This window comes from Pyrgilauda ruficollis, unplaced genomic scaffold (genome assembly GCF_017590135.1).
Source record: "Pyrgilauda ruficollis isolate IOZ18807 unplaced genomic scaffold, ASM1759013v1 scaffold19, whole genome shotgun sequence".
Taxonomy (NCBI): Eukaryota; Metazoa; Chordata; class Aves; order Passeriformes; family Passeridae; genus Pyrgilauda; species Pyrgilauda ruficollis.
The window spans coordinates 1879522-1895089 of record NW_024518095.1 but is presented as its reverse complement, the minus strand read 5'-3'; the positions used below and the strand labels follow the sequence as shown (position 1 = coordinate 1895089).

Genomic DNA, 15568 nt, shown 5'->3' with positions numbered 1-15568 from the left:
TCTACCAGAAGCTGGGACTGCTGTCATAGCCACAGACACCCTCAGGGGCAGCCCATGTGCCCGGTACCATGAGAAATGCAAACTTTACAAACTGCCTTAGGGGCCTTGCCAATTCCTAGAAAAAGCATTGCTCAGGGATTGGGAATAACACTGTGGCCTCCACAGAAAGGACTTGGAAGGTGATTTCAAAGACCACAGCAAAGCATAATCAAGGACATATGAAACAGATCTGTAAAAGCAAATGCCTGCATTACAATATTTTATTTTCTAGTTCTACACATTGATACAAGTGATATCTTATTAAAATCAATGGAGTTTGACAAAAGAATAAGAATACAAAAATAATTTATACTTCGGTAATGTGTGGGAGGGATTGAAAGCATCAGTATATTTCTGAACATATAAATGTGCACTCTACTTTTAGCAGACTACACTTTGCATTTAAATTATTTTATCCACTTCAGTACTTTGGGCTTGATTCCTCTTTTATCTGTTTTTATTCAGTGACTTCACTTGAATAAAAATACAGATTAGGTGGCACTGAAAAGTATTGTGAATTTCTATTAATTTTTCAGAATTTTAACATCAGAATATACCTGATATTATTTCTCAAGATATTTTCAAAGTGAAATGAGTGAGAAAAAAATTTTGCAGAGACTTTTATAAGAGCAGACTCTTGTTCCTTGTTATTCCCCATAGCAGCATCTTTTTTGTGATTGTAAAGTCTCACCAGTTTTCTTGGTTTATTGTTTGTAGCCCTATTATGTTTATAGAAGCCATGGATTTCATTAACTCAGCATACAAGACTTATCTCTTCTTATTTTTTAAATTGTCTCTGGGCAAATAGTGCTGTTCCTGGGGGAAGTTGAATTGTTTGTGTTGAATGTGTAATTCCTTCAGCTTTGTACTGTAACAAATACAGAAGAAAAATCCTTCTTTCAAGGCTGCTTTTACTGCCTGACCAGGCTAGGAGGAGAGGGCATGATGTGGAGTAATTTTCCCCCTACTCTCTTTCCTATTTTAACTCGCATTTATCCCTTTGTTTTACTACTTTCTTCATGCAAATTGTGGTGGTTGAAGGCAAAGGGTTACCTGATGTTCTGAGGGTAGCAAAGAAAATGCCTCAAGTGCTTGCTAGTGCAGTTTCTGCTCCCACCAGGGGAGTTTGGGGCATTCTAGTGCTCTGTGAACTTGGTTAACCTCAGTGCATCCTGTGGGTGAGTGCATTTCAGCAATGCTGCAGGTGCTGGTGATGCCCCCAGGGATTAGAGCTCTCCTGAGCCCTGGGAAAGCAGCTGAGTGCCTGGAGCAGGAGGCAGCTCTCCCAGTGCTCCCAGTTTAACTAAGGGAGGGAGACAAGCTCCTCCACACAGGAAGTTGTCAAAGAATCTCAGTTGTAAAGCTGCAGTGAACTGCTGTCCCAAAGCTCAGGCACTGCCTGATAAGGCAGGAAGCCCAGTGACACCAGGCACTAGATACCGTGTGTCCATCTTCCCTCGTGGGGAACACTGCTTTCGTTTAGGTACATATGGATTGACCTAAACACTGCTTTCATTTAGGTACATGTGGATTGACCTAAACACTGCTTTTAGTCTCGATAAAATGTTCCAAAAGCCTCTAAATGCATTTGCAAGATCTTTTTTTTTTTTTCAGTACATGCCACACATCACATCAGGGGTTGTTTTCAAGAATCAGCCTGAGAGATCCCAGTAATTTTTTTGGTAGCACCTAGAGGCTAGGCTAGGCAGAGGACCTGCAGGCACGTGCCACTCCTTGGATTCAAAGTGCCCAGTGACTTTTTCCTGTGTCTTTAGTGAGAAAAGGTGGACAGAATTGAAGTGTTTTTTCATCCTGGAGAAGAAAAGGCTGAGGAGGTAATGGCAGCAGTCTTGAAAAGTTTGCCCAATGATCAGTGTAGCAAAAAGACATTAATGGGAATCTGGGGCCATTAGTTGCTGAAGTTTCGCTTAGATATCAAGGAACGCTTTCTAATAGTAAGGATCACTAATGACTGGAAACATTGCCAGTAATGATTTAGGCACATTTAAACTCCGCCTCGGGACAAAGAGAGAGATTACACAGCATGTGAAGATCCTATTTTACTATTAATTCATTTAGACTAGGCATTATGGCTTTTAATGTACAGGGCTTCAGTCTGGATGTATGCTTTGTCCATGCTGGTCTTTGGCTCTATTTCACTGTGGAAATGAAGAAATCTCTTTCTCAGTCTGTAAATCACCATAAAGCCTTTTTCAGAAGCTCATGCCTGCGTATAAACTAAGTAGCACTAAGGCTGCTCAGCCACAGCCTGTTCTGCTCTTGGCAAACTGCAGAAACAGTGGCAGAAGCACAGAAGAGCTGAGGCTTGAGATGGTCTAGTGCAACCCCGCTGCTCAAGTAGGGTCATCCTGAGAAGGCTGTCCAGGATCATGTTCAGAGGGATTTGGAATATCACAGAATCACAGAATCAATTAGGCTGGAAGAGACTGAGATCTGGGAGGCCACTGGAGGACAACCCCCAACTGTCTACACCCTCCTGTCAGGGAGTTGTAGAGAGTGATAAGGTCACCCCTGAGCCTCCTCTTCTTCAGGCTAATACAGAATGGATGCTCCACAACCTCTCTGCGCAGCCTGTGCAAGAGTTCAATCTCCCTCCCTGTAGAAAAGTGTTTTTCTGTATTCCAAGGGAGTCTCCTGCATTTCAGTTTGTGCCCACTGCCTCTGGTCCTGTCAGACCTCTGACATTAGCCAGCATCCCTCTTCTTTATTCTTGTTCATCAGATATTTGTACTTGTTGATGAGATTTGTCTGGAGCCGTCTTATATTTAGGCTTAATGATCTCAGCTCTCTCGGATGCTCCTCCTCTGTGGGAGGCTCCCATTCCTTCGTGGTCCTTTGCTTGACTTGATTTCTGTACGTCCCTGTTTCTCTTTTACTTGAGAACCCAGGCCTGGACCCAGTACTCCAGGTATTTCTCACCAGTGCTGAAGATAGTGACAATGAGAGAAATAATAAAAAGAAACATAAAGTGGATCTGAAATTCAAGGAGAGAGTAATTGTTATGAGGCTATCACAACTGTCCTGCTAACTGCATGGGATCAATCAATAAGACTTAGCTGTGATAATATCATATTTCTAAATTTACCTTTTGTCAGCAGAATATGTTATTATTCATTAGCCTGAAGGAGGGTGAGATCAATTCCATTTGAGAAAATTTTCTTTTTTCTGAGGATGCAAGTCTTCTCTTTTTTTTTAAATTAAATAACTTCTTATTTTTTCCTAAACTTCCCAGCAGCATTATTAAAAACAAACACATCACAAAAGACAACCATTGTTTGAAAGGAATTCTGGCTCCTCATTCAGTATTGAATGAACCATACAATCAGCCACTAAACTGCAGTATCTTGCCCAGAGATATTTCATACTGCATATAATATCACACTACAAGAACCTTCCTCTTCCCCATCCAATTAACACACTAGATGTCCACAGAGCTTTTTTCAGTGTTTTTAAACCACTTACAATTGAAATGACACAGTAAAAGATGAGAGCTGATTGCAAAAGAATACAAAACAGTTCCTAATGAACAAGAAGAGTATCCTGAAAGCATATAAAGCAAGTCCTTTAGACAATCCCTTTTTTAAATTAGACAGGAATGTTTAATTTTCTTGCAAGGATAAAACATGCTTCATTCTGTCGACCCAACATATGAGCTATAAAAATGATATATATTCTGTCATCCTATCTGGCTGTGTCCCAAAACACAAAGGGTTTAAGAAGACAGGTACTTGGAACTAACACATGTTTGTTATAAACATCCCTCAAGACCCAAAATATGCTTATGAAAGGAATTAAAATACTATAAATAATTCTATCCTTCAATTTATGCCCTCTTAAATAAAATTAAAAAATAAAATTTGAATTACTGCAAATTCAAACCACTCCTTAATAGAAAGCTTTATTATTTTAAGAATAGAATATTCACTCATAACACAAGTGAAACATCTGCAGTAGGAGACAAAAAAGAAAGCAGAGAGTGTGTTAATCTACAGCCTGAAGAATGACGTGTATTTTAAATGCTTTACCAGAACCCTCTTTCTCCGTCCTTGCTCACATGTCACCCTCCTGGCACGCCCTGTCCCAGGCAAGGCCGCTGTGCAAAGCGCACTCTTCGCTCCCGGAGGGATGCTGGCAGGTGGCACTGAGAAAGGCCCCAACAGCCAGCCCATGAAGGTGCTCAGGACACAGAAGGGTGTTACCCTTGAGCCAAAGACCTTTGGTCAGGCTTTCCTCAAGAGCAGCTTGTCTATACCTGTTCATACAACATCTCCAGAGTCCCAGGCTGGGAAAGGGACCGCCTTTGGAGAAGCTGAACTCCACCTGGGAGTTGCAGTGTCTCTCAAGACCCTATAAGCTTAGGAAGCTGCCTCCAGGGTAAACTTTTCTCTCCCCAAGTGCCACATACACAGCACAGAGGCTGTACTTGGTCATTTGGCACAAACAAATTCAAGACTCACATGATGACACTGACAGTACAAGTGGGATTCATCTTGCCAAAAAGTAGATATATATAATATACAACCCATGAAGTCATCTAGACTTCTTTTGTAATTAAGGGAGATAAATGAATACTTCTCAGATTTGACATGCATAATATATTTTAGTCATCTACTTTTAGATTTAGTGAACAATTTTTCTGGAATTCACTAGTCCAGCAGACATATATTTGTCTCAAATGCTACTTCTTATGCAAAGTCTAATTCATTTCTGGAAAGGCAAAATTATCTCTAAAGGAAAACACACAGTTTATGCCTCATTTGTATCCATTGGCAGCCCTCGAAAAAGCAGGGCAGTGTAGGCACAGTGCATTGAATGGATAACAGAGGTCACTCTGAACAGCAGCTCTTTAGTCTGGGATGGCAGGGCCACTGATATGATGCAGGTCATTTAAAGCAAATGCCAGTGGGGCCAGCCCACCCTGCAGTATGCTTCCTTATATGTCACAGGCATAGTATTTTAGGAAGGTTTCTGGCAATTTTAGTATTTTGTCCTCTCTGGATTGTGGAGTCAGTTGCTCTCACTGTCATCCATCAAATCATAAGTGTTCCAGCAAAAGTCATAAAATTTGTGATGACATTTTTTTATTTCAGTGCCCAACATTTCAAACTCTCCCAGGACAGAAGTGATTGAATGGTTGGTCCCAATGACATATTTTCTCTTCACGTGATCCAGCCACAGTTTCAGTCCTGAGAGGGCTGCCAAAAATTTACCATCATTTTACACATCTTTATCTAAATGTCTCAGATCGAGACCATGGCATGTGAGGTGGCAGGCTTATTTAATTAAAGGGAAGGGGGGCAGTAAATGGGAAAAGAAAAAAAAAAAAAAAGGAAAAATTTCTGGATTTATTTTTAAACTTTTCCTGTGTCTGAACACCTTGAAATATCTGGTTATTACTCTGGACTGCAAGGAGACAGAGCACAAGGAAGTACTCTTCTTCAGGATGACCAAAAGCCCAGAAGTTCTTTGGTCAGACATCCACAAATGCAGACCAGAACAGCATGGCTGCCTTCCACATGCAACGCTACAAGGAAAAAGAAACATTGTTCAAAAGGAACATTTTCTTGTTTATTAAAGAACTCATCCTGTTTATAACTCACATTCAACAGCAAGCGTAACCCAGGTACTTCACTCCTCCACAACCAAAAGACAAGCTATGGAGGAAAAGCTTAAGGTGAGGTTTAACAAATGGCAAACATCCTCACAGGGGATGGTATGAAATCAAAAACCTCCTGTGCTCTCTCAGAGAAGCTACTACATATACTTCTGTCTCATAAAATAGAAAAGACACAGGGGAAATCCAGCTGCTGCTGAGGAGATACCACTTCCACCAAAGTGCAGAAAGCCATGCAAGTCCTTAGTGGATAGAAGTCACTGGGGATGCTATCCTTCAAGGTGTCCCCCTCCCCAAATCCTTATTTTCTTGTGATTGTGTTCACCCTACACATTCCATTGAGAATAGCAAAATGAGAAAGCACAAGAGTTCTGGAAAACACCTTCACTGCTGTGTCGTCTTTTCAAAAATGCCAAAGACAAATTTTTAAGATGGACTTCGGGGCCCTCTAGTGGCATTACAGAGGCATCAGGGAAGAGGAATGGCATCTTTCCAAAACTCAGCCCCACCACTCTCAAACCAAAATACAAACCGTAATTAGAGTTCCTCGGCCTCTTCCAGCAGAATTTAAAGTCTTCCTTAGGCTGTGTCTCTACTTTGCTTTTTCATCAACGTTTTCAGTGAAGTAGGACTTAAAGGGGTGTTGTTCTTTGCCATCAACCTTGTAGAGCCATAGGCTGATTGTGCTCCCAAAAGATATCCTGAACTGCTCTCATCAGCGGGAAAAACACTCCCAGTCTGTCACGGATGTGGCAAGTCTGTAAGCTTTATGACCTCTCAATGCTCATGATCGCTTAATGCTCAATGCAACAAGAGTGGGACGTAAAATTGGCTTTCATCTTATTCTGCTTAAGTGCGGTGGCTTTTTTTGCTAGGTATACAATTATAGCACAGCTTTTCTAGTCCTATGTTATTCTATTATGCCAAAACCTGGGAACAGATCAGTAAGCACTTTGAACCTCTCACTGCCATCTATGAAGATGGCCCAGCATGTAAATTAAGCTGTCAGGCTGCTCTACAGCCAGAGAAGCAGCACTCTTCGTTGCCTAAGCCCTGGAGGGATGCTGCAGCAGGACAGCACTGTCTCCCCTCAAATGTCACATGACCTGAAGTCCGTCTCAGGCTTTGCAAAAAAGGCTTCAGCTGAAACACAGCACCATATTCAGCATAAAGTAAGGGGTTTTTCAAGTGTTTTCTCTTAAAAGTACTTGATGTCTTTCAAGACATGAGTGGCTACAAAGAAGATGGAGACTCTCTGCTTGCAAGGAGTCACATGGAAAAGACACAGGATAATGGATACAAGATCATCCTGGGGAGATTTTTATTAGATACAAGACAAAAAATTTTTAGAATGAGGCAAATCAGCCATTGGAGTAATTTCTCCAGGAAAGTGATGGATTCCCCAGTGTTGGACTCTTAAGAATAATAAGGGTGCTGGGACATACTGTCTAGAACATGCTTTTGCTGAGAAAGGTTGGACAAAATGATCCCTGAGGCCTCCTTCCATACTATATTCTTCAAAATCTTGACAGCTGACTCTTCATCCAAAAATTTTGGAAGCCAGATTAAAGATTCTAAAACCTTTTTAAACACCTGGAACTGTTATAAAATAGTAGGAGGAAGACTTCAAGGTACTCAAAGAGCTAAAAATAGAGGCAATTTCAGTGCTGCTAAGCCAGAATGTTTTAAATTTATGGTCAATGACTTCCACTGTATAATCATAAGATTTTTATTAGATTCTTGACAGCGTAGGAAAGGTATTAGGGGTTTCTTTTTGCCTTATTTCTGATCTTCAACCTCATGTATAGCATTTTATGTATAAAACTTTCTTTAGAATCCAGCTAGAAACCTATTTTTATGTAAAATTGGAGATTTCTCCCTTAGAGCTCCAGAGAAAAGCAGTTTCTAGGCAGGACTCACAATAAAATCACAATTGGCAGCAGAACAATTTACTGCTGCTGTCTTATATACATCTACTGCAGATGTTCTCGGGTCTACTTTTAATGAAGGAAGATTTCATGCCACATTTTTGTCCAGTGTCAGAAAAAATTTTAGAGCATATGCAGGTTAACAAATAGAAGAAAGGTCATGTTTATGCTGCAGCTTAGTTCATGGGCTGCTTTCAGATGGTGTGATAGGAGTCCCCAAAAGACCTATTGTGCTCAGTGCAGAGGGAGAGAGTTAATTATGAACTAAATCTCTTCAGCTGACTGTGAGTAATCATTATAGACTTGAGACGCAAGATTTGGCAGATGTGACCCTACTCAAAGCTGGTGCCTCTCTCCTCTGTCATGGAAGCCTGATTTCATGACTTGGCAATGCTGTAAAGAGGATGCTCGACTCCAGCAAGCTGAAGGTGGCAGCAGACAGTACATATGTACAGCACAGCACCATGTCAAGCAAAGGTTCCTCACCCCTGGAAGCAGTCTAGCTGCCTGAGCACAATGTTTTATTGTGTTAAGTCATCAGGAGGAGGCCAGTGCTGTGGTAGGACATCAATACTGTCTCTGGTAACACTTACCTGTGCAGAGTGCGGTATCATGCTCATCCTCACACCTTAAGTGTGAACCAGCAGCTCAGATCTCCCACTGGGGAAAAAAAAGAAAAAAAAGTTTATTTAAATGTATCTCCTGTTCAAAACCTAGTTTCCTTTTTTGTCTTGTTGGTTGGGGAGTTTTCACTTTGCTGATTTTGCAACAATTATCACTTTTACTTAGATAACAAAGTATAAAGGCTTGTGCAGACTTGCAAGTTAAAGCAGATTTATGCAGATCGTGAATTTGCACTACCTCAATAGCTATTCCTGTATAGACAAGCCCACTGCTGTTATAGGCTACCAAGAGAAAGAGAGTAATCTCCAAATCTCTCATGGGATTTGTGATCCCAAGATCACGGTTAAACCAACTCAGCCTACCTCTAGTGGGCAGTCAGGAAAGGACTTTATAAGTGCCCCAGATTCCTTTCAGGAAAGAGAGATGGCAGGGGGTAAAAAAAGGGTAGTGGCCAGATCATTTGAAATGCCTGAGATATTGGCTGGAGATCTCAGAGCTGCAATTCCCTGGTGCCTTCAGCACCAACAGTGGCAGTTGTTCTCCACACTCCTTTCCCAAGAAAAACCTGAACAAAGAAGGAGATGTAAGCTTACATACCTTATATTTGATTTGAAACCTGAATGCACTTTTCCTCCCACATGCTGTCATACTGAAATAACAGCTCATCTGTGAATCCATTTTCCTTTGTGTTCAGGAAGAACATTGTTTCTAAATGACCAAAGTGGAATAAAATGTTCCATGAGGAGCCCAAAAGAATCAAATTAGCGGAGAGTAATGTGCAACATTTTCAATTCCTCTAACACTCAAAGATAAAGAAATGAATCAGTGGGATGTTAGGAAGTGTTGCACTAATTGACACTTCTACCTGACTGTGGCATTTTCTTTAGAAGTCACCCATAAAATCACAACGTGCCTGCTCAGTACTTGTGGTAATGTGTTGTAACTGTCGTAGCGCTTTAGGTACTTCATCCAGAGTATGCTGCAAGTAAAATTACTCCACCTGCTTATGATCTTATTCTGTATTGTTCCATATATTTTTCTAAGACCCTAATTTCCTTTGTTTCACAAAAAGATGATGCAGTTATTACTCTTATTGAAGACCTATAAATGCCACAGTTTTATTCTGCTCTTCTCAAAGCTGATCATGGCATTTAAAACTATACCTATTCAAGTGCCAAATAAGAGCAAGGGGAAAACCTCATAAGGAGGAGGAATTATTATTAGATATTCAATATATTTTTAATAATGTCCAGTCTGTATCTGAATTTCTGGTTGAAATTTCCATTGAAGTAAATTAAAATTCTCCCTTTGACTTTCTGTTTCTTTTATTTTCTTTAAGAATCCTTGCTGAAAATTTCTAGTAATAGCCTTTGGCAGTGAGAACATAACTAGTCAGTGGTTGTGTGTTTCTAAAGATTCTTTTGTTTTCAAAAATTAAATAATTTGTATTCTGCTAAGCTCACTACACACCTTCCTCAGACATGGTTTTCTAGTAGTTTCCAAGCTTCAGCACATCTGCAATGCTCTGCTGTAAACCATAACCTAAAGTCCAGTCACCATGGAAATACAAGAATGTTAAGGGAATGTAACGGAAAATAACTCTAAAATATACTTATATGTCACTACACATTCACTGGACTAATGTATTTACAACACTGGACCAGCAACTGTCAACATCACCTCTGTAGGAAGTTACTGATTACACATGAAGTGTGAAAAAGAACTTTAAGAAAAATCAAAGATGAAAAAGGCCCTGAAGGAGAGTAATATGTAGCAACTGTGAGAGCTTTATTTAGGAAGAATTTAACAGAGGCATTAAAAATAAGCAGGAGTCAGACAAAAATTGAACTGAACTTTCCTGTTTGCTCTTAATTATAATATAAAGACTTGGGGAAAGAATTCTAGCACTGACCCATAATAAATAAATAAACAAACAAATTTCTCTTTGTCCACTGTAAATCCTACCATTCTACTGGAATCTGTCAAAGAATCATAGTTGTCTTAGAAGTTTGGGGTGGAGTAGGGGAGAAAGGATTAACTAACAGTTCTGGTGGGGAAGATATTTGTTAAAGATTGTTAATAAAGCATCAGAAGAATTTATGTCTTTTGTCATAAAGCAACACTAATTTGTATGGAAAGAGCATCTGTCTTAATGGGAAGATTTTTCTTTATTGCCCAGTGTCATGCTCATTCCTGTAAAGGGTATGTCATGAACTGGCACCAGGGCCAGAATTCTGGTGGAGATGGCTTCACTGGGATCTTCTAACAGGGACTCTTGATCCCTGCACCATCAGGGACTGAGGTCCTCACACAAGTACAAGGTAAACCTGAGTGTGTGTATCTTCACGTCACCTCTCTAAAATAAAGAGATGGAATCTGAGGCACAAAGACTGAGAGACTTGCTCAAAACCATCAAAATACCTTCTGGAGAGTGCTGAAAGGCTGTTATTTAGTTCAGAGGCCAGCCACTGGATTTATGTGTGCCCTGCACTGAAGAGAGGCAGTAGCTGCAGCTAATCTGAGTGCCAGTGTGCTCCACAGAAGGTCTCAGACTCCCCTCTTCATCCAGACTGAGAGCATCTCTATCGGTTCTTTGTCTTTGCATCCATTTTCCATCTCTCTGCCACCAGGTAAGCCCAGCAAGCATACCTGCACTTAGGAATGGGGAAGACCAGTCACATCCTTTGAGAAACAGGCCCCTATCACTTGCAACATGGAGTTACTTGCACTTTTACAACACAGCTCAAACTGGATTTACATTATTAATTTGAAATACAGGGGGCAAAGACCTTCCAGCTTCCTTAAAGCAGTGCTGGAATAGGAATCTGTCCTGTCTTTCTCAACTGCTACAGTGATATCTCTGTTGCTGTTCCTCAAATAGGTTGCTGTTCTCAGCATGCAAATAGTTTCACCAAAATAAGCTGGGGCAATGCAAACACTTAAAAACTCTGTGTACAAGTTTTGTTTCCCCACTGGTTACATTTTCTTCAGTCACTGAAAATATTTGTTTTCTTTCCCTCCATGTCCCTTCATGTAGTTAAGTAATTGGGTTTCCTCTTCCCATATTCTGCACTGCTTCCACAAGAACACACCTGGGAATGCCATGTGAGATGTTATTTTTCTTCCTGTGTCATCTATCAGTCACACTAGGCCTTCAGCTTGTCCTTCAAATCCTGATAAACAAGAACTCAGCTTTATAAAGTGGAAATCCATGTTTAAAAGGTACTTTCCAGTATAACTTGCTCCATGGTGTTTCAGCTCAGGTTTCTCTGTCCTCCAATTTCTCCACTTTTTGGTGTTTTCGTGATAGCTATCTAGAAACTACATGATACACAATTCAAGAATAGAAACTTTTGAAGATTTAAAAGAAATAAGAAATGTCTCATTGTAGACATTTTAAACTGTTTCCCCAGAGTTAAGAAAAGAACTTAAAATACAGACTCATGCACACACAAACATAATTTTAAATGTTTGAATAACAAGCCTTATGTTTTATGCCAGGAATGTAGACTGGAGCAGAGGGATTACAAACTTGAATGTGTGACTAAAAATATACATACAGATGGGAGGGTATTAGAATCCATGTTGCTTATTTCAGAACAGATGGAGACTATTCTGTATTACAACTATTATTTGGGGAAAGCACTAAGCTGTGCAATTCCCAAATTTCAGTGTAACTACAACAAAGCAGGCAGTATTTTTTGTGTCGGTAATCAGATGGTTTTAGAGGAAATAAGTTTTTTTAAAATGCAGCTGAATCATATAAATAGTTATGTTTCTTTTTCACAGGTGTCTAGGCTTTGGAAAAACAATTACCTTAATCACTAGTTCACTCCTTTTACTTAATATGACAGTCTAATCTACTCTGACTTTTAAAAATCTCATTTAAACCACTGTTCCCTAGCTCAGGGTTGCCTTATTGGTATTGCAGGATGATTTTAGGGCACTCAAGCTGATATGATAACACTAAGATGCAAAAAAAACTCACAAATATTTAGTTGGCCAAATGTCATGGAAAACTTCCTGGTAATTAATTCATTTTTGATCATTAAACAATTCTGCATTGGAGGAAATGGGAACATCAGCTCATAGGGCCTAGTTTGTCATGAAACTAAGATAAATTATATAGTAGGTTACTGCTCACTCTAATTTCAGTGATACACCAGTTACAGTTTGAAACTGAGCTTCAGTGCAGAGTTCTGCAGAAGTATTTGAACTCTAAAGATTTTTACAATGGTCTCTGAAAGAAACCAGACTATAACAGAATGAAGAAGACAAATTCATTTTGGCTTAAATCAATGAAGGAAAAGGTTGTAGGAGGTTGTAGTGGGGTGGGTGTTGGTCTCTTCTTCCAAGTAACAAGTCATGGGATGATATGAAATGGCCTCAAGTAGCTCCAGGGGAGGTTTAGGTTGGATATTAGGAAAGTTTTCTTCTCTGAAAAGGTTATCAAGCATTGGAAGCAGCTGCCCAGGGAAGTGACAGAGTCACCATCCTGGAGATAGCTACAAGAGAGGCAGGTGTCACACTTAGGGATGTGGTTCAGTGGTGAACAGTGGTATTAGGTTAACTGTTTGACTTGATGATCTTAAGTTCTTTCCCATCCTAAACTACTCTATGATTCTATTGTCAGGAGAGGAGAAATGGCTTTTGCTGCAAACTTAATAAACTGGACAGAAGAGGCATTAAAATACGTTTATTCAGGGGTTTGCCATTAATCAACCCATTTTAAAAGACAGTAATAGTTGCCCTGTCAAGGATTTACTCTTGAGACTTTCTGGTTTACAATTATTTTTTAGTTAAAATAAATATGCCTTGGTTATTTAATATATTCCTGTTATTGGTATTATTAAAAAATAAAAAAAAAAAAGAAAATTGTGCTTGAAAATAATGAATATAATTGTTTGGTGTCTTTTGCAATATGACTGATCTTGAAGTTTCTTTATCAATAGGTCAGATTAATCATACGCTGGAAATGTCTTTAAAATTTAATAAACTTCACCCTAAACAATAATCTGAAAATGTACACACATAAATTATATATCTCAAAGGAAATATTTTCTTTTTATTGTAAATTCCATATAACTATTTTTTATCAGGTAGAAGACAATGCAAACAGAATTTACAAAGGCCAGACTTGTTGTTTTTCAGTTTTCATCTGCTGTGACTGCCATATTTTTCAAATATCAGAAGCATTTTACAAACAGTACAGTGGGCCATTTTCAACAGTTCAATGGAAAAATTAAATATGGTTAGTTGAATTTCTAAGGAAACCTCTGATTCTTCCTCTCCATTGGCTTGAAATTAAAGCAAATCCAAGACAGCAGGATGAAGTCAGTCTACAAAGAAGGACTATTCACACATTTTCTGACTTTGATAAGGGACTACCCAGTCACATATTATCAGCCCACTGCTCAGGTAAATACCTTGCCAAATTAAGTTTTCAGAGAAGAGGTGTTAGGACAGATTTCCACATCCTAGCTCCAAGACTGAGCCATACAGGACTGCATATCTCAGAAGTAAACAAAAAGAAGAATACTGTTGTCCCATTCTCATTTTAATAAGGGACTCAATCAATGACTTCCTCAAATATCATCACATATACATTTCTACATATTTACTGTCTGTATGAGGATGCTGATATATTGATTAATGGGTGAGATATTTATGCAGTAAGAAGAGCTGAGTTTGCTACCACATCTTGCTCTCACCAGCTGTTCTATCTGTGTCTTGCCAGGATCTTACCAAGGGTTCTAACTTAGATTTTAACTCAACTAACTGTCTTATTAGCACTGTCTTTTTTAAGTTAAGATACTTCTGTGTAAAAAAAAAACCCTGTATTTTCCATCCATAACCATGTTACCTCTATACCTTTCAGGAAGAAGTCATGCCTGTGTTGAAACTTTATTTTTCTTTGCTATGCAATATTTTATGCAGTGTACTTGTTCTGGCTTTTTTTCTCCACAGGGAATTCCCAGTATACAAGAAATTATTTGGACTTCAAAACTACTAAAGGGAGCTTATCACACCTACTTTTCTGTTAGTGCAAGGTCTGCTATAAGCTCTGTAATTAAATGTACTATAGTCAGCCAAAATTGTATCTACTGTGCCTATATCATCATTTTTAAAAAATTAACTTTCAGCAATATTTCTGAAAGATTATTGCCCCTTTCAAAAGCACACTGAGGCAACCAGTTTCACATCAAAACATGCTGAGTAAATGAACTGCCCATATGAACTCAATTTGCTATAAAACTGAATTTTTCTCATCAAGTTACAGCGTCTCATTTCCAAAATGGCTCCTCCAGCTTGTGTCTTTCCCATCCTGCTCCTTGGCAAGTATGTGATAGAAGCAGCAATATAAAACAGTTCACAGGTATTTAGCATCTCTTTGCATTCACAGACACAGTTGTACTACTTGGGAAGGCAGTCTTGTGTTCCAGCTACTACTGCAGACAGAGTGAGAAAATTAAGTTCTGCAGCTGATGGAAATGGTTGTTTGACCTTTTGGGTATGAAGAAATAAAATAAGTGTTTCTCCCCAGTTTTCCTTTCCCTGTGGAGTTTCACATCTGAGACTTTTCCCAAAGTGAGGTATTTTTTACTGTCTTGTCATCAGCTCCTTCTTTATTTAAATCAGAAATTAATGGCTTATCAAAATCGCTTGAAGTCCTTTGGGGCCTGTGTGGCTGAGCATGCTGCCAGAATAGCTATTGAAACCCCGAGGAGGTTAAATTAACTGATGACAAAGATTTGAGACAGTGACTGTCTGACTACCCTGGCATTCTGGTCTCTGTGCAACCATAGTTTGTCTCTTCCCAAAAAAACAGTAAAGAGTACCCAAGTGGTTACTAATATAGCAATAGTCTGTGCACCTGTCAGATGTAAGGAATACAGGACATGGGAGTTATTATAGAAGGGAAAATAATTCATAGCTGTACTCTTAGGGTAGAATGAAACAAAACCCAGACATGCTGTGCAAGTGTCCCCTATGCCCTGACATGTTTTTTTCATCACTTTCTCAACTCTTCTAGCTGCTGGCTGGTTATGTCAGACTTCCTTCCTGGATATTTTTACCTTCCTCAGAGTGGCCAATTGAATCCCTTGGCTGGGATGACATTGCCATCCCACAGCAGCCCAGTGAGGAAGTGATGAGCTTTCCCTCAGCAGCGCTCACAGACTTTGCAGGGAAGCGGTATTTTTCCTTTGCAACGCTTCCTCCAGCAGTCAGGACCAGTGCATTAAAGGACAACTACCATGAGCCTGGCAGCGCACCCAAAGAGGTTTGTGAAATCATGAGAACCAGAAAGTTTTGTGGAACAGACTGAACAAACATCTTTTGG

The 15568-nt window shown here is 39.5% G+C and overlaps 2 long non-coding RNA genes across 2 annotated transcripts in view; one reads left to right on the top strand and one right to left on the bottom strand.

Moving 5' to 3' along the window:
* LOC121352522 overlaps positions 1-15568 on the top strand; it is an 83094-nt gene that overhangs the window by 25818 nt on the left and 41708 nt on the right. The window lies entirely within an intron of this gene.
* LOC121352520 overlaps positions 5254-15568 on the bottom strand; it is a 160608-nt gene continuing 150293 nt past the window's right edge. The window contains exons 5-6 of the long non-coding RNA XR_005954946.1: positions 8196-8262; positions 5254-5584 (exon numbers count right to left, since the gene is read on the bottom strand). This is a non-coding gene — a long non-coding RNA (uncharacterized LOC121352520). The remainder of the gene's footprint in view (positions 5585-8195; positions 8263-15568) is intronic.